At 39.4% G+C, this 20,261-nt stretch overlaps 1 long non-coding RNA gene across 1 annotated transcript; it reads left to right on the top strand.

The window, feature by feature from the left end:
* The first annotated feature begins 1,617 nt into the window (after window positions 1–1,617).
* On the top strand, window positions 1,618–19,391 carry LOC121021867 (uncharacterized). The gene is made up of 3 exons (XR_005786723.1): window positions 1,618–1,668; window positions 11,824–12,030; window positions 19,361–19,391. It is a non-coding gene; the product is annotated as an uncharacterized LOC121021867 (long non-coding RNA).
* The last annotated feature ends 870 nt before the right edge of the window (window positions 19,392–20,261 follow it).

Below are 20,261 nucleotides of genomic sequence, written 5' to 3'. Positions count from 1 at the left end.
ATTAAGGCAAATCCTTCCAGCAGGAATAGCTAGTTAGCAAATTCACTGAGTACTCCTCTATTTACATTTGTGTGCTCAGGAACTTTCCACATTATGCCTTCAAAATAGGTGTCAACCCACGATTGTGCAGACGGGCCCATTTCTATCTTGTGACATAGATGATATAGAATTAAAAAATACTCACATGTAAACATAAAGCATTTATTATTGTTATAATCAAGGCATAATCTCTGAAAACAATTGGCCTTGAAAATGGAAATAGAAGCAGAACCATTATTCATGAGTTTACAGTTTGTTCTTTGCTGTTCAGATTTCACGTTTCACACACAGCATCTACCACAAGATGGACTTTATTATGCAAGAAGAAGAAGAAGAATGAAATTAGAAGTCACAAATCATGGCTTAACTACCTCACTAGTTACCTGACTTCAGACCCATTACTTACTCACTGAGGACCCATGGGTTGTTTGCCTGTTTTCTGTCCAGAAGCAGGCCTGTACCCTCAGGGCTCTATCCCAGCCAAACCTGTTGAAGCGTTCTTCTTCTGCCTTCTCCTGTGCGCTCCTCTCTCTCTCTCTCTTTCTGCCTATCTCTCTCTGTTTCTCTCATCTTTCTCTCTCTCTCACCCTTCTCCACAACCATGACTTCCTCCTCTCTGAAGCACCTATGATCCATTTCTCTCCTAAACCACATTTCTGCTTTTCCTACCATCGTTAATGTGGCCTTTTCTCTCTTTAGTTGTGGAGTTTATTCTGACAGCCTTCAGGTTGATTTCTGGGGTATTTAGAATGATTTGATAGTTATCTAAATGTGTTCATGGGATCAGGCAAGCCTAGGGTCCTCCTATTCCACTGCCATCATTCCCCAGCTGTCTACCCCCCTTGATCAGACTCTCATCTTAACTGAGAAATGATCAAAGTATAAGGCATTAAGCACATCTAATGGCTAACACTCTGAAATTATTTTTTCTTTTTCCTTTTTTAAATTGACATCCAAATTAGCATATAGTGCCACAATGATTTCAGGAGTAGATTCCTTAGTGCCCCTTACCCATTTATCCCATCCCCCCTCCCACAACCCCTCCTGTAACCCTCAGTTTGTTCTCCATATTTATGAGTCTCTTCTGTTTTGTCCCCCTCCCTGTTTTTATATTATTTTTTTACACTTCCCTTATGTTCATCTGTTTTGTCTCTTAAAGTCCTCACATGAGTGAAGTCATATGACTTTTGCCTTTCTCTGACTGACTGATTTCACTTAGCATGATACCCTCCAATTCCATCCACGTCGTTGCAAATGGCAAGATTTCATTCTTTTTGATTGCCAAGTAAGACTCCATTGTATATATATACCACATCTTCCTTATCCATTCATCCATCGATGGACATTTGGGCTCTTTCCATACTTTGGCTATTGTTGATAGTGCTGCTATAAACATGGGGGTGCATGTGTCCCTTTGAAACAGCACACTTGTATCCCTTGAATAAATGCCTACCAGTGCAATTGCTGGGTCGTAGTTCCATTTTTAGTTTTTTGATGAACCTCCATACTGTTTTCCAGAGTGGCTGCACCAGCTTGCATTCCTGCCAATAATGCAGAAGAGATCTTCTTTCTCCGCATCCTCGCCAACATCTATGTTGCCTGAGTTGTTAATGTGAGCCATTCTGACAGGTGTCAGGTGGTATCTCATTGTGGTTTTGATTTGTATTTCCCTCATGATGAGTGATGTTGAGCATTTTTTCATGTGCTGTTTGGCTATCTGGATGTCTTCTTTGGAGAAGTGTCTATTCATATCTTTTGTCCATTTCTTCACTGGATTATTTTTTTTGGGGGGGGTATTGAGTTTGATAAGTTCTTTATAGATTTTGGATACTAACCCTTTACCTGATATGTCATTTGCAAATATCTTCTCCCATTCTGTCGATTGCCTTTTAGTTTTGCTGATGGTTTCCTTTGTTGTGCAGAAGCTTTTTATTTTGATGAGGTCCCAGTAGTTCATTTTTGCTTTTGTTTCCCTCGCCTCCAGAGCCGTGTTGCATAAGAAGTTGCTGTGGCCAAGATCAAAGAGGTTTTTGCCTGCTTTCTCCTCAAGGATTTTGATGGTTTCCTGTCTTACCTTTAGGTCTTTCATCCATTTTGAGTTTATTTTTGTGTATGGTGTAAGAAAGTGGTCCAGGTTCATTCTTCTGCATGGTGTTATACAGTTTCTCAGCACGACTTGCTGAAAAGACTTTATTCCATTGGATGTTCTTTCCTGCTTTGTCAAAGATGAGTTAGCCATACATTTGTGGGTCCATTTCTGGGTTCTCTATTCTGTTCCATTGATCTGAGTGTCTGTTCTCGTGCCAGTACCATACTGTCTTGATGATTACAGCTTTGTAGTATAGCTTGAAGTCTGGGATTGCGATGCCTCCTGCTTTGGCTTTCTTTTTCAAGATTGCTTTGGCTATTCGGGGTCTTTTCTGGTTCCATACAAATTTTAGGATTATTTGTTCTAGCTCTGTGAAGAATGCTGGTGTTATTTTGATAGGGATTGCATTGAATATGTAGATTACTTTGGGTAGTATCGACATTTTAACAATATTTGTTCTTCCTATCCAGGAGCATGGAATCTTTTTCCATTTCTTTGTGTCTTCTTCAATTCTTTCATAGGTTTTCTATAGTTTTTAGTGTATAGAGTTTTCACCTCTTTTGTTAGATTTATTCGTAGGTATTTTATGGTTTGCAGTGCAATTGTAAATGGGATCAATTCCTTGATTTCTCTTTCTGTTGCTTCATTGTTGGTGTATAGAAATACAACTATTTTCTGTGCATTGATTTTATATCCTGCAACTTTGCTGAATTCATGAATCAGTGCTAGCAGTTTTTTGGTGGAATCTTTAGGGTTTTCCATATAGAGTATCAGGTCATCTGCGAACAATGAAAGTTTGACCTCCTCCTGGCCGATTTGGATGCCTTTTATTTCTTTGTGTTGTCTGATTGCAGAGGCTAAGACTTCCAATACTATGTTGAATAACAGTGGTGAGAGTGGACATCCCTGTCTTGTTCCTGACCTTAGGGGGAAAGCTCTCAGTTTTTCCCCATTATAATATTAGCGTTGGGTCATTCATATATGGGTTTTATGATCTTGAGGTATGCTCCTTCTATCCCTACTTTCTTGAGGGTTTTTATCAAGAAAGGATGCTGTATTTTGTCAAATGCTTTCTCTGCATCTATTGAGAGGCTAATATAGTTCTTGTCCTTTCTTTTATTGATGTGATGAATCACATTAATTGTTTTGAAGATATTGAACCAGCCCTGCATCCCAGGTAGAAATCCCACTTGGTCATGGTGAATAATTTTTTTAATGTATTGTTGGATCCGGTGGGCTAGTATCTTTTTGAAGATTTTTGTATCCATGTTCATCAGGGAAACTGGTCTATAGCTCTCCTTTTTAGTGGGGTCTCTGTCTGGTTTTGGAATCAAGGTAATACTGGCTTCATAGAAAGAGTTTGGAAGTTTTCTTCCATTTCTATTTTTTGGAACAGTTTTAAGAGAATAGGTGTTAACTCTTCCTTAAATGTTTGGTAGAATTCCCCTGGAAAGCTATCTGGCCCTGGACTCTTGTTTTTTGACAGACTTTTGATTACTAATTCGATTTCCTTACTGGTTATGGGTTTGTTCAAATTTCCTATTTCTTCCTATTTCAGTTTTGGTAGTGTATATGTTTCTAGGAATTTGTCCATTTCTTACAGATTGCCCATTTTTTGGCATATAATTGCTCATAATATTCTCTTATTATTGTTTTTATTTCTGCTGTGTTGGTTGTGATCTCTCCTCTTTCATTCTTGATTTTATTTATTTGGGTTCTTTCCTTTTTCTTTTTGATTAAACTGACTAGTGGTTTATCAATTTTGTTAATTCTTTCAAAGAAGCAGCTTCTGGTTTCATTGATCTGATCTATTGTTTTTTGTTTGTTTGTTTCGATAGCATTAATTTCTGCTGTACTCTTTGTTATTTCCCATCTTCTGCTGGTTTTGGGTTTATTTGCTGTTCTTTTTCCAGCTCCTTAAGGCATAAGGTTAGGTTGTATATGTGAGATTTTTCTTCCTTCCTTAGCAAAGCCTGGATTGCTATATACTTTCCTCTTATGACCGCCTTTGCTGCATCCCAGAGGTTTTGGGTTGTGGTCTATCATTTTCATTGGCTTCCATATACTTTTTAATTCCTCTTTAACTTCTTGGTTAGCCCATTCATTCTTTAGTAGGATGTTTTTCAGTCTGCAAGTATTTGTTACCTTTCCAAATTTTTTCTTGTGATTGATTTTGAGTTTCATAACGTTGTGGTCTGAAAATATGCACGGTATGATCTCGATATTTTTGTACTTACTTAGGGCTGATTTGTGTCCCAGTATATGGTCTATTCTGGAGAACATTACATGTGCACTGGAGAAGAATGTGTATTCTGCTGCTTTAGAATGAAATGTTCTGAATATATGTTAAGTCCATCTGGTCCAGTGTGTCATTCAACGCCATTGTTTCCTTGTTGATTTTTTGATTAGATGATCTGTCCATTGCTGTGAGTGGGGTGTTGAAGTCTCCTACTATTATGGTATTATTATCAATGAGTTTCTTTATGTTTGTGATTAATTGATTTATATATTTGCGTGCTTTCACATTTGGCACATAAATGTTTACAATTGTTAGGTTTTCATGGTGGATAGACCCCTTGATTATGATATAATGCCCTTCTGCATCTCTTGATACAGTCTTTATTTTAAAGTCTACATCGTCTGATACAAGTATGGCTACTTCGGCTTTCTTTTGTTGACCATTAGCATGATAGATGGTTTTCCATCCTCTTATTTTCAATCTGAAGGTGTCTTTAGGTCTAAAGTGGGTCTCTTGTAAACAGCATATCTACACATCTTGTTTTCTTATCCATTCTGTTCCCCTATGTCTTTTGATTGGAGCATTGAGTCCATTGACGTTTAGAGTGAGTACTGAAAGATATGAATTTATTGCTATTATGATGCTTGTAGAGTTGGATTTCTGGTGGTGTTCTCTAGTCCTTTCTAATCTTTGTTGCTTTTGGTATTTATATGTATACATATATATTTTCATCTTTTCTCCCCTCAGAGAGTCCCCCTTAAAATTTCTTGCAGGGCTGGTTTAGTGGTCACAAACTCCTTTAGTTTCTGTTTGTCTGGGAAACTTTTTATCTCTCCTTCTCTTTTGAATGACAGCCTTGCTGGATAAAGAATTCTTGGCTGGGGCGCCTGGGTGGCGCAGTCGGTTAAGCGTCCGACTTCAGCCAGGTCACGATCTCGCGGTCCGTGAGTTCGAGCCCCGCGTCAGGCTCTGGGCTGATGGCTCAGAGCCTGGAGCCTGTTTCTGATTCTGTGTCTCCCTCTCTCTCTGCCCCTCCCCCGTTCATGCTCTGTCTCTCTCTGTCCCAAAAATAAATAAACGTTGAAAAAAAATTAAAAAAAAAAAAGAATTCTTGGCTGCACATTTTTCTGATTCAGCACACTGAATATATCCTGCCACTCCTTTCTAGCCTGCCAAGTTTCTGTGGATAGGTCTGCTGCAAACCTCATCTGTCTTCCCTTGTAGGTTAGGGACTTTTTTTCCCTTGCTGCCTTCATGATTCTCTCCTTGCCTGAGTATTTTGTGAATTTGACTATAATATGCCTTGTTGATGGTTTTTGTTGAATCTAATGGGGATCATCTGTGCTCCCTGGATTTTGATGTCTGCGTCTTTCCCCAGGTTAGGAAAGTTTTCCACTATGATTTGCTCATGTAACCCTTCTACCCCTATTTCTTCCTCTTCTGGGACCCCTATGATTCTGATATTGTTCCTTTTTAATGAGTCACTGATTTCTCTAATTCTTAAATCGTTCTCTTTTGCCTTCATCTCCATCTTTTTTTCTGCTTCGTTAATCTCTATACATTTGTCCTCTATATCGCTGATTCTCAGTTCTGTCTCATCCAACCTTGCCGCCGCAGCATCCATCCATGATTACAGCTCACTTATAGCATTTTAAATTTCATTCTGGCTATTTTTTTACTTCTTTTATCTCTGCAGAAAGGGATTCTAATCTATTTTCAACTCCTGCTAGTATTCTTATTATCGTACTTCTAAATTCTGGTTTAGACATCTTGCTTGTATCTGTGTTGGTTAAATCCCTGGCTGTCGTTTCTTCATGCTCTTTCTTTTGGTGTGAATTCCTTCATTTTGTCATTTTGAAGGGAGAAAAGGAATTAATGAGGTAGAAAAATTAAAGTAAAAAAATTAAAATTAAAAAAATATTAAAATTAAAAAATTAAACACACACACACACAAATTGAATAAATGATGCTAGATTCTAGGTGTGTTTTGTCTGGGTGTTGAAAGTGGTTTGACAGATTAGAGAAAAAAAAGGGGGGGAGAAAAAAATTTAAAAAATTAAAAAAATTTAGGGGCGCCTGGGTGGCACAGTCGGTTAAGCATCCGACTTCAGCCAGGTCACGATCTCGCCGTCCGTGGGTTCGAGCCCCGCATCGGGCTCTGGGCTGATGGCTCAGAGCCTGGAGCCTGTTTCCGATTCTGTGTCTCCCTCTCTCTCTGCCCCTCCCCCGTTCATGCTCTGTCTCTCTCTGTCCCAAAAATAAATAAACGTTGAAAACAAAATTTTTTTTAATTAAAAAAATTTAAAAAAGGAAATTGAGAATTTGAAAAATGAACACCCTGAAGTAGACTAAAATGAGAAGATAGGAGTAGTAAAATAGAATTTGAAAAGCTTACACAAAAGTAAAGAATAAAGTAGAAAAAATTAACGAAAATTAATAAAAATTAAAAGTAAATGTGAATCTTTACTTTTTCTGTATTCAAGAAAGAGAAAAGAAACGAAAAAGAGAAAAGAGATTAAAATGAGAGAAAAAAGGAAATCGTTTGAAAATTTGAAAGAGTGAATACACTGTAGTAGACTAAAATAAAATGATGGAAGGCAATAGAATTTGAAAAAATTTACATAAAAGCAAAAAATATAGTAAAAAATTTCAAGAAAAATATTTTAATAGAAATTGAAAGTAAAAATAAAGTTTTTCTCTTTCTGCATTCAAGAAAAAGAAAAGAAACAAAAAAGAGAAAAAAGAAAAAGAAAGAAAAAAGATCATTTAAAAATTTGAAAAGGTGAATACAGTGAAGTGGACTAAAATGAAATGATGGAAGTAAAATAGAATTGAAAAAGTTTACACGAAAGTAAAAAATATAGTAATAAAAATGAAAGAAAAATATTTTTAATAAAAATGAGTTTTTTCTCTTTCTGTATTCAAGAAAAAGAAAAGAAGTGTCAAAGAGAAAAAAAAAGAGCAAAAGAAAATTGGATAGATGGACCTGCTAACAGATTGAAGTAGCACTGAAATTATTTCATTTTCCCCTAGAAGTCCGTCTGTGTAGCGCTTTATACTCCATAAACCAAGTCGGCCTTGAGACTTGTGTGTTTTGTTTTGTTTTTTTTTTTTTAGAAATTTTATTTTATTTTATTTTTTTAATATATGAAATTTATTGTCAAATTAGTTTCCATACAACACCCAGTGCTCATCCCAAAAGGTGCCCTCCTCAATACCCATCACCCACCCTCCCCTCCCTCCCACCCCCCATCAACCCTCAGTTTGTTCTCAGTTTTTAACAGTCTCTTATGCTTTGGCTCTCTCCCACTCTAACCTCTTTTTTTTTTTTTTTCCTTCCCCTCCCCCATGGGGAGACTTGTGTTCTTGAGAGCAAGTTGGCCCAGTTGGGCAGGGCTCAGTGTAATGTTTGTGTTCTCCACTAGATGGCACTGCTAGCCTACTGGGGTGGATTGTTGCTGCGCTTGTAGGTGCGTATGTGCATGTGCGGGAGCAATGAAAATGGCTCCCCCCAGCTGCACAGTCTGTTCTCCTGAATCAGCAATCACGCATCTGTTTTCTGTCTTCAGCTTTCATCCACTCCCTGCTTTTTCATTCTCCGTGACCAGGCCCCAGGCAGTATCTCTCTCCCAAGTTTTTTCTCAGTTGCAGCTGTTTTTCCTGGCCCCTTACTTCTGAAGGACTGCGGCTTTGCCTTGTTCTGCCCTTCTGCGGGAGGATCTCACCGAGCATTGGCTGGATGAGCAATGGCCGAATATTGGCTGCACCCAGGAATGCTTGCTGGACCCTGTTACTGCCAGTGCCCTGAGACTATGGCCAGATGTCAGCCCGCCCCAGAAGAAGTTGGCGAGATAGTGTAGCAGCAGCGTTTCAGGGATTATGGAAAATCACAACACACATCTGGCACCAGGCTTCACCCTTAATGACCTTGTTCCAGCACCAGCGAATGTGGCCATTCTCTGGGGTCTGCTGGGACCAGGTGGCTTCAACAGTCTCTACCAAATGTACTTCCAGCAGTGCAACCACTTTTCCAGACCCCACTCTGCTCCTGGGGATTTGCCCTTCCCACCAGAGCACCGCCAGTATTGAGCTGCGGAGTTGCAGACTTTGCGCTCCCCTTGTTTACAGTCTTAATGGAATTTAAACCCTCTCCTTTCTCCTTTCTCCCTTTTTAGTTTAGTCGCTGCAGCTGTTTCCAATTTTCCACTTTCTCTCCAGCTGCTTTTGGGGAGGGGTGCTTTTCCCATATTCTACCCCCCCATCTCTGTCCTGTCTCCTCTCACAAAAGCACCTCCCTTCCTGCACCTCCTCGCTCCCCAAGTTCACTTCTCCGCGCCGCATACCTGCTGAATTCTGTGGTTCAGGTTGTGCAGATTGTTGTGTTGATCCTGCAGTCAGTTTTCTAGGTGGGTAGGATGGTTTAGTGTTGGTCTGGCTGTATTTCATGGACGTGAGACACACAAAAAACTCTGAAATTCTTGAAGAATTAAGGAGAAGTACCTGATCACAGACTCATTTACATATTCCTAACCAAGGGAGCAGAAACCTGCCAAAAGGGGTGAATCCTGAATCATGAAAACCTCCTGATAAGTCCTTTCTAACTCATGATGCAAATTTAGTAGAGCTGATCAATGAGATATCTTAATTTTGTTTGCAAAAACTTAGAGGCATGGTTAGATTTCTTTCATAGCCTGAAACAAAAGGTTGCTTCAGATTCCATAGGTTACCCACTCTCCCTTAGCAGTGACCTGGGAGATACAGATAAGGGTGTTATCTTTCTGGACCAATGCCAGAGTAAAGGAAAGGAAAAGAAGGAGAAAGTGTTTTATGTTTAGTTAAAGTATGAAGTCTTGACTCATTGTCTTGCATGGAAGCAGTCTGCCATGAAGTTAGCTACTTTATCTTCCTCATCAATCTGATTGAGAAGTCTGTAGCATCTGTGTGGGACTTCTTGGGTATGTGATGTGTGCCCAAGGCTCAGTACCTTCTGTTTTTGCAGCAGTGTCTGTCATCAGGAACACTTGATATGGTCCCTTTCAATAAGGTTCAAAGATTTTTCTCTGATGACATTTCCAGGATACCCAATCACTGTGGGGAATAACCTTAGGAATTCCCTGAGCTTGCACTAATGGATTAACAAGGCATAAAGAATTCGAAAGCCACAGGATGAACACACCCAAGTTTGGGTAAACAAGATTAGATAAACAGGGCAAAGGCCCTCGGCATAGGACAATGGTATAGGAATAGAAACACCTCAGAATGAAAGCATCAAAAATGAGGTAAACAAGATTAGGTATTCAGGGCAGAAACGCTCCACCCCCCCCAACTTAGTACAATAACAGAAAGCTGCTTTCACAGTATGGAAGGACAAAAACAGGAAAACAGGACTTTAGACCACAGCAAGGTGAAGTTGCCCAGAGCAGAGCTAATTAGCAAAAGAAAGGCAATTAGCCTCTGAAGTAGAATGCTCTTTCTTGTCCCCTAGACTAGTTTAGGTAAACAGGGGTGATGCCTCATGTTTGCGGTAAATAACCTTCCACCAAGCACCAGAATTTTGTTTTGTATCGACCCAAACCCCTAACACCACATGTCTCCAAAACCCCCCTTCCCCCCGCCCATGAGTTAATGTTCATGTTTCATTGTCTCTTTGTGCACGCCCATCACGCTTGTAAGACTTCTGATCTTAATAAAAATGGAGCAAGGACCCTTAGTCGGGGCTCTTGTCTCCTCCCGGACACTAGCCCCTCTCGCATTTTAATCCTGCATCCGCTCTTTTGCTGGACAAGAGACAAATTCAGACCCAGAGTCTGTGACAAATCACCAGACTCTAGACTTGACCAACAGGATCTTTGAACTGGAATCAGGATGGCTTCTTTATCCTGTTGACGATAGGCTTTAACATAAGACTTTAGGGACTTACTGGTCATATATTAGTATGAGATAAGGGATCAGCAGAAAGTTGTATACCAGTACACATTGATTTGCTAGTGACTGTCTCTTGTGGAGTTAATGTTTCACAAAGGGAGTACTATGAATAGTCACCGAGGCCAGAGGCAACACCTTAGACAAAGGGAGCCTAGTAGTTTCATCACATTTAGAGATAAATTTGAGGAGCCCATTAGTTCTTTCAATCTTTTCTGTTAAAAGAAATTTGCAAAGCTTTCATTAAAGCTTGTACAATTTGCCCAGTGAAGAAGGTGCCTCAATCCTTGGAGATTATAGAAGGTATGCCCTAGGTGGGAAATCTGTTTTCTAACAGTTCCTTTGCAACTTTGAGGGCATCAAGCTTGCAGCAGGGAAATGCTTCAACGCACCCAGAAGACATAAAAACAATAAGAAGAACATACTGATCATCCATAATAGGTGCCAATTGAATGAAATTCAGCTGTGGGTATTCAGAGGATCCAGGGGAAAGCCTCTGGGAACAAAACCAGTTTTTCAAGGATTATGGACCTGACAATTCAGATATTGCTGGTAGACTGCTTTTGCAATATTATAGAAGTCTCCCCACCACTGCCTACTTATAATTTGAGTTATCTTAAATGCCCTGTTGTGGTTGAAGGAATGTAAAAACCAAAAAAATTGGGTTTGCCAGGGAGCCAGAAAGAATAAAACAGGTGTTTGGTTTTCTAATAGCCATGACTATTAGTTTAATTTCCAGTCATTGTTTATCCACTTTAATGTGTCTGATTCAGGAGCCAACTATTGTCATGCTACAAGGACATCAGGGTTAAACTCTGTTAATGAGGAGTCATGTTTTGCAGAAGAGGAATGGACTTTATCCACATGTGCCATAGTCTTGTAAATACATTAAAAAAAAATTACTTTAACAAATCCTTTGGAATATCCCAGGTCAAAAAAACTTCATATAGAATTTGATTTTTGGAAGTTTGTCAAAAATATCAAAACAGGTTTTAATATTTTTTTTTTTGACGTTTAATCATCTTTGAGAGATGGAGGCAGAGCATCAGTGGAGAGGGGCAGAGAGAGAGGGAGACACAGAATCAGATGCAGGCTCCAGGCTCTGAGCTGGCACCACAAAGCCAGACTTGGGGTTTGAACTCATGAACCGCGAGATCATGATCTGAGCCAAAATAGGATGCTTAACTGACTGAGCCACCCAGGTGCCCCTCAAAATGGGTTTTAAAGCACTTGTCTAAATAGGATCACAGATTATTATGAAATTTAATATTTAAAGGATAAAGAAACTTTTATAAAATTTTATAATTATATAATCTTATTAGGATTGGTAAAGAAATAAGTAGAATTGCTTTCAGAGTTGTATTTCTAGTTTTCTAGTAAATATTCATAAGATAAGGAAAGTTGCTTTCAATTTTTTCAAACAATGGTTGTAACTTAAATGGCATCATGGGCTGATCCACCTATTCAACTATAGTATCCTCAACCTGCCTCTTTCCCTCTGGGTCATAGTTTTAATTTTAAATATTTCTGGCAGTATCGACTAACCCCCGTTGGGTATAAGAAGAGTCTCCAGAGGGCGTGAAGGACATTGCCATCCCCAAATCCAGAGTCATTTCCAATGGCAGCCAAAAGAAAGAACCAACAACCTGGACGTTCCGAGCAGGAAGAAAGCCAAGCTCAGTTCCACAAAACAAGTGAGAAGACAAGTGAGAAAACAATATCTATCTCGGGGAGAGAAAAGGTAAATAACCAATGGGTCTTGATGTGGAAAAGAAGAGACAATAGGAATTGTCAAGTGTCAACTGTCAATTTTATTTTCCTCTCTTTGATGGTGTTTTGGGAGCGATCATGGGGTTCTTGATATCTTTGGTGCAGAAAGGTGATTTTATTAAAGCACAGGGACAGGACCTGTGGACAGAAAAAGCTACACTGGGGTTGTGAGGAGTGACTGATTATATACTGTGGATTTGGGGAGGTAAAGGCAAAAGGGAGGCCTCCAGAAGAACTTTGATATACTAAAGAGGACTCCTAAGATACCTGAGGCCTTGCTATTGTCAAGGTAAGGTTGTTTTTCAAGTAAGGCATTAACATTAGGACAGGAGGAAGTTCCCGGAGAAGTGTTAAACTCTGTATTTGCCTCAAGTATTTGTCAATGGGCTGCAGGTTATAAGGATATTTAATTTCACCTGCCATTTCCTTCTTGCCTTTGTTCCCCACACCACTATGGAGAGGAGGGTGGTATTAGATGTTCCAGGAAACTGAGTCTACAAGTTTCTGGAGATGAGGCTATTGATAAGATTGCCTTTTTCTTGTAATTTAATAAGATACTTGTAAACTGATGGACACTCAGGTCCTGCAGGACTGTGATCTCTGTCAGTTAACCATTTGTTTTCTTTCCTTTCCTTTGTTCTTAGGCAGCCAGGCATGCCTGAGGGATAACCCACTGGGGGGTCGGGGGAACATGCTAGCTTGTACTTTGCCTTCAGCTTGCTTTATGCTCCCTCCTCATCTTTACTGGGCACTACAGATAGAGATTCAGAAGAAACTGTTAAGAACTATCACACTTTGCTGGCTGCCAGTTTTTCCAGGCTATATTCTGCCTTCTCTGGCATTTACCAGTCTGTTTAAGGGAGTTAAACCAGACTGTTTAAGTGAATAAAATCGCAGTTTACCAGAAAATCTCTGTTTCTTCAACTCTGGGAGGGGCCCAGATCGGGGCCCCCCTTTGAAGGTAGATATGAGGTTGTCTGAGAGACCATTAATGTGGTGGGGGCTTTTAGTTACAGTTGTGTAGTCTTTTCAGAGTGGAAAACAATTCAGGAGAATTGGCAGAATGAACACTCAGAGGAGAAAAGAGAACAGTAGGAGTTCCATCCGTCTCGCAGTCTTTTGTTTTAGGTACCTCTTAAGATCTTTAATTTTTTATTTGCCTTTTGCAGTGAATCTTTCAGTGAAACTGCTTTGGGAATTTTGAGTCCTTTTTAGGCTTCTGCTTGCCAACTAAAACATGTATCACATTTTGTTTAATTTGGGAACTCTTGCTTTCAAGTGAACTTCTTAAATCATCTTATCTAATTGGACCATTCCCTGCAATGGCCATTGTATTTCTGGGTTGCAGTTCCCCTGAGAGCTGGCAGCAGTTTGGTCGTGATGTTGTGGTGGGGTCTCCTTGTTATGCCCAGAATTCGTGATCCCCAAAGACCACCAGGGAGCCGAGTCCGATGCAAAAGCAAAAGAGCCTTTATTTGAGCTAGCTCGAGCTCAGTCCCCTACCTGCACTGACGCAGCAGTGAGATGCCGGTGAGAGAGAGTGAGTTTCAAAAGCACAAAGGTTTTATAGGGGTCTAGGGGCAGTTGGTGAGGTAATGGCTGTGGCCTCAGCCAATTGGCTGGGGAAGGGTTGTGGCCTCGGCTGATTGGCTGGGGAAGGGTCGGAGTCCTGTTAGGCAGGTCGCTGGGTGTGTTTTGATTGGGAAGTTTGAATGGGTGAGCGGGAGGTTACTCAAGGGGAGGAGGCGTGGTCTGAGGTTTCTGCGATTTTCCGGAAAGGGGCTATGTCAGGGATATAATGTCACTCAAGGTGGAGGACATGTATGTCTGCTCTTTCACCCTCTCTAAGGAAAGAGAGAAAAAAAAAAAAAAACACCTCAAGGCAACCTTGCTATTCACTTACTTGACAACATCCCTCATGACCTTGTAACATGAGAACACTTCATCAGACTGCGGGTTTGTGTGTTACCATATATGGGAGACAAAGAAGAAAACAATATATAAAATACTACGCCACGTGGCATTCAGGGCTCAGTTCTTTGGGTACGAACCCAACTTAGCGGTGCCAGCAGAAATAAAGTTCCTTCCTGGAAAGAAAAGTCTCGGTGTCAAGACTCTGTGTGAGAATCCTGTTACGATGTGGGAAACAAAGGCAGAAAAAAAAAATAGAAGATAAAATTAAGTTTCCTTATAACCTGCAGCCCCTTGACAAATACTTGAAGCAGGCAGAGTAAAATATTTCTCCAGGAACATTCTACTGTCTTAATGTTAATGCTTTCTAGAGGGAAAAACAACCTTAGGTTGACAATAGCTAGACCTCCAGTATCCTGTGAGTCTTCTTTAGCTATGAAAATCGCTTTGGAAACTTCCCCTTGACTTTACCTCCCCCACCTCCCAAGAATATAATCAGTCTCTCCTCATGGTCCCAGGTCAGCTTTTCCTGCCTGTGAATCCTGTCCCTGTGCTTTAATAAAATCACCTTTCTTTTTTTGCACCAAAGACATCTTAAGAATTCTTTTTTGGCCGTCAGTTCCAGCCCCCACCACCACTCCAAAACCCCACCTGTAGGAACCCAGCTGAACTAACCCACATTTTTGTGTAGCTATGATGTAGTTTTGTAGTGATGGTGGGGTCTGGAGTCAATAGCCAAGAAAGAATTCTTGAGACACCTTTGGTGCAAAAAGTAGATTTTATTAAAGCATGGGGACAGGACTCATGGACAGAAAAAGCTACACTGGGGTTGTGAGGAGTGACAGATCATATACTACGGGATTGGGAGGTGGGTTAGGAAAAGGGAGGTTTCCAGTAGGATTTTCCTATGATGAAGACTCATAAGATACTAGAGGTCTAGCTATTGCTGAGCTGAAGTTATTTTTCCCTCCAGTAAGGCATTAAGAGAAGACAGTCGGGAGTTTCTTGGAGGAATGTTTTACTCTGCCTATCTCAAGTATTTGTCAGTGAGCTGCAGGTTTTAAAGAAATTTATTTTCGTCTACATTTTCTTCTTGCCTTTGTTCCCCACATCACTGTGGAGGGGAGGGTGATGTTAAGGGCTGAAGGAAATTAAGTCTATTGTTTTCTAGAGATTAAGCTATTGATAAGACTGCCTTTTCCTTATAATTCACTAAGGCTTTTGCAAAGTAATGGAGATTCATGTCCTTCATGACTGTGATCTCTATTGGTTAACCATTTGTTTTTCCCTCTCTTTTGTTCTTGGGCAGAGGAATGTCACACATAGCCCACCTGAGGGGAGAGTGGGTCAAAGGATGTTAGCGTGGGCTTTGCCTTCAGCTTGCCTTTGGCTCCTTCATCAGCTATATCTAGCTGCAAATGGGATGCAACTAACATTTCTATCTAGCTGTATTTTGGGACCCTTAACCTGACAGACACCAAGCCAAATTCCTCAAGACACAAAATAAGCTTAGTAAAATTTTGTCATTTTGTTAGATATTTGCAACTTCTAGGACTACAGTTCTTAGACATAAAATAAGCAGATGTGCTAGAAAGTAACACACTTGACTCTTTAGAATTTAAGGATCCTGTTAGCTAAAGCCTTTGGATTTACAGGAGCCACACTAATACCTAAAAAGGGACATGTTGTAAGGTTGGGATTATGCATGTTTTACACTGTACCTCATTACACAAAAGGTTTTTTGTGGTTGGCAGGTGATCTAGTGTCAATCTAACCCATTCAGTGACCAACTTATCCTATCACAGAGTCTTCTTAAGGCAGCAAGCATTCTAACAGCCTTTAAATGTTCAACCTGTGCCCACAAATTTTTGTGGCTTGTTGGTTTCCAAGGTCCCTACTGGCAATAGTCTTTATCCACACAACACAAGACAAACATGTGTACCTTAATTATTGCCTCCTGCCTCTCAATTCTGTAGTACATGAGAGGTGACTGCGTCCTGGCCACAAGAAGGCCCTGTGCATAGCATTGACAATTCCTGTGGAAACTTCCTGAGGTTTTCCACCTGGGAAATTGTGGCCTGAATAGCAAGGGACTTGGTTCTGTGCAGACCCGTGTGCCAGCACAGTTGGGCTCCAGGTGTAATCATCTGCCAGCTCAAGGGGACCTGCCCTGTAATGGAAAGCCAATTAGATTGGGGTGGTGAGTGCAAAAAAGAGTAGAACTCAGAACTGAGGGGCATTTATCCACAGCCCTCGGAAACACAAGAAAGACAGTGAACTCAGCAGATTTGCAAGTAGCAAGCCTGTGTTTTTTGTTGCTTCCAAATGCTGCTGGAAGTTCCCTTCAAATCCCACCACTACCCCAAGTCTGTCAAATAACAAAAATTCAATCAAGTAAATTTTAAATCATGCAGTATCACATCTAGCAAGTAGAGGAGAGCTTCAAAAGACTATGAAAAAAAAGAAAAGTTTTTAAAGATAGGGAGCGGAAAAAAGGAAATTACTAGCAAAAAATCTATTATTTTAGGTAAGATCATTCCCCTAAGGGGAACAGAAGGGGCCTAACAGTAAATTTGATAGTGCTGACCAGAAAATTGCATGTTGACTGGTTGAAAGTTACATTTCTGGGGTGTTGAAACCACAGTTAAGTTAGGTATTAAGTCTTAATTTACTGATTTGGACCCTTAACCTAAATGACACCATTTTGAGCTTGTGGCTTTATTTTTAAAGTAGGATAAACTAGAAACTAACAAAAGGGATTCCTAGTGGAGATGGATGGGGATCAGAGTGGAAAGAAGAGTGCTGTATATAGATAGAATTATTGGAAGAGTGTGAACCTCCTCATAATATACATTTGTACAGTTCTTTTTAAAAAAATTTTTTTAACGTTTATTTATTATTGAGAGACAGAGACAGAGCATGAGCAGGGGAGGGGCCGAGAGATGGGGAGACACAATGTGAAGCAGGCTCCAGGCTCCGAGCTGTCAGCATAGAGCCTGACGTGGGGCTCGAACTCACAAACTGTGAGATCATGACCTGAGCCAAAGTTGAACGCTCAACCGACTGAGCCACCCAGGTGCCCCCATTTTGTACAGTTCTAACTGATTGGAAACATATTACTCCCTCATAGACTTAAAAATAAATCAACAAAGATGAGAAAATAACCCTAAAATACAGACAGCAACAAATACAATTAACTGTATTTCTAATTAATGATATGAGCATGCTGAAAAGAAATACAATTAATCTGATTAACTTTTAAATACAGTTATTTTGAGTTTATACTCTCAGGCTAATGATGAGGAGAGGTATAAAGATTTATTAAACTACAGCTAATGTTTTTGTTTATTAGTGGTATGGGTGAGCAATTCTGAACCTAGTTTTTGTGTTTTGTCTTTCTATTATAACATTGAATGATAAGTAAACATATTCTGGATAATTTAGCCAAGTCATTTCATGAACATGTTTTCATATTTGGAGTAAATACCTAATGGTGATATTGATGGATCAGATGATAGGCATATATCCAATTTTTAAATTTATTTATTTTTATTTTATTTTATTTTTTTAATTTTATTTTTAATTTTTTAAAATTTACATCCAAATTAGTTAGCATATAGTACAACAATGATTTCAGGAGTAGATTCTTTAGTGCCCCTTACCCGTTTATCCCATCCCCCCTCCCACAACCCCTCCAGTAACCCATATTTATGGGTTTGTTCTCCACATTTATGTCTCTTCTGTTTTGTCCCCCTCCCTGTATTTATATTGTTTTTGTTTCCCTTCCCTTATGTTCATCTGTTTTTGTCTCTTAAAGTCCTCATATGAGTGAAGTCATATGATTTTTGTCTTTCTCTGACTAATTTCACTTAGCATAATACCCTCCAGTTCCATCCACATAGTTGCAAATGGCAAGATTTCATTCTTTTTGATTGCCAAGTAAGACTCCATTGTACATATATACCACATCTTCTTTATCTATTCATCCATCGATGGACATTTGGGCTCTTTCCATACTTTGGCTATTGTTGATCGTGCTGCTATAAACATGGGGGTGCATGTGTCCCTTCGAAACAGCACACCTGTATCCCTTGGATAAATGCCTAGTAGTGCAATTGCTGGGTTGTAGGGTAATTCTATTTTTAGTTTTTTGATGAACCTCCATGCTGTTTTCCAGAGTGGCTGCACCAGCTTGCATTCCCAGGCATATATTCAATTTTTAAAGAAACTACCAGATATTGTGCAAAGTGCTTGTATCATTTATATACATTCCTATCATCAATGTATGGAAATTCTCATTGCCTCATAGTCTCTCAACATTTGGTGCTGTCGCTCTTTTTAATTCCATGTACTGGTGGGTGGATAGTGGCATCTCATTATGGTAGTGTGTGGTTTTAATTTGCATCGTACTAAACACTTTTTTTTTTTTAATGGATACATACACTCCTATGTTTATAGCAGTGTTACTTATAACAGCATTATTTACATTATTTACCAAGAAATGGAAGCAGCCCAAGCATCTATCAATTGATGAATGGATAAAGAAGATTCCACAGTAGACTATTACTCAGCCATAAAAAAGAATAAAATCTTGCCATTGACAATGACATGAATGGAGCTAGAGGGTATAATGTTAGGTGAAATGACAGAGAAAGTCAAATACCATGTGACCTCACTCACATGTGGAATTTAAGAAACAAAACAAATGATCAAAGAAAGAGACAAACCAAGAAACAAACTCTTAATTATAGAGAACAAACTGATGGTTACCGGAGGGGCAGGGTGTGGAGGGATGTGTGAAACAGGTGATGGGGATTAGGGAGTGCACTTGGCATGATGAGCACCAGGTGATGTATGGAAGTGTTGAATCATTATATTGTACACTTGAAACTAATATAACATGTATGTTAGCTACCTGGGATTAAAATAAAAACTAAAGAAACCCCTCACTTTTTAAATGTGTTTATTGACCATTTGTGTGCATAACATGTTTTTTGTTACATGTATTCTTTGGCGGTGCATGTTTTTCATGTCATGTTAACTTATATTGCATTTAATTTCATTTTTAAATTACCTGTTGGTAGAACATAAAAATTTCATTAGTTTTGTATAATGATAATGTGTCTAATGTTCTTTCCAAGTGTCCATGAAGACACTACTTTCAAATAAGGTCACAATCATTACCAAGGATTAGGACTTTAACATATCTTTTTTGGGGACATAACTCAATCCATAACAGATATTCATGTGCAAAAAAGTTAAACTTGACTCAAACTCTACACCTTACAAAAATCTAATTCAAAATAGGTTATAGATCTGAATATAAAATATTAAATGGTTAAACTTTTTAAAAAAAATTTTTTTTTAACGTTTATTTATTTTTGAGACAGAGAGAGACAGAGCATGAATGGGGGAGGGGCAGAGAGAGGGAGACACAGTATCTGAAACTGGCTCCAGGCTCTGAACCATCAGCCCAGAGCCCGACGCGGGGCTCGAACTCACGGACCGCGAGATCGTGACCTGAGCTGAAGTGGGACGCTTAACCGACTGAGCCACCCAGGCGCCCCTAAATGGTTAAACTTTAAAAAAAATTATAGGATAAAATCTTTGATTAGAAAAAAAGTTTTTGAACCACCACAAAAAGCATGATCCATAAAACTGAACTTAAAAACTTTTCTCTGTAAAATATAATGTTAAGAGAATGAAAAGACAAGCTTCAGGCTGATGAAAAAATAATTGCAAATTATGTATGCAACAAAGGACTTGTATCTAGAATGTATAAAGAAGTCTTAAAACTCAACAATGAGAAATGAACATGCTTCTCAAATGGGCTACTTCCAGAAACAGATCCACACATACATAGTCAACTGAACTTTGACAAAGGTGTAAAGGCATTTCAATGAAGAAAGGAGAGTCTTCTCAACAAACGGTGCTGGAACAACTGGACACCTATATACAAAAAAATGAATCTACATATAGACGTTACATTTTTAATAAAACGAATGAAAAAAGGTCCAGCATCATATGTCATTATGGAATTCCAAATTAAAACACAGGTGAGATACCATGGTACACCTATCAGAATGGCTGGAAGCCAAAACTGAATACTGTCAAGGATATGAAGCAACGGGAGCTCTAATTCTTTGCTGAGAGTCTCGCACTGGGATCTCCCAATCATACTCCTACTCATATTTACCCAAATGAGTTGAAAACTTATGTCCACAAAATGACCTGCACTTGAGTAGTTATATCAGCCTTGTTCATAATTGCCTTAAGTTGGCAGGATCCAGA

Source organism: Herpailurus yagouaroundi, unplaced genomic scaffold (genome assembly GCF_014898765.1).
Source record: "Herpailurus yagouaroundi ecotype Mexico unplaced genomic scaffold, PumYag 332, whole genome shotgun sequence".
NCBI lineage: Eukaryota > Metazoa > Chordata > Mammalia > Carnivora > Felidae > Herpailurus > Herpailurus yagouaroundi.
The sequence above is the reverse complement of the archived record's forward strand: the minus strand, read 5'-3'. Positions and strand labels throughout refer to the sequence as shown.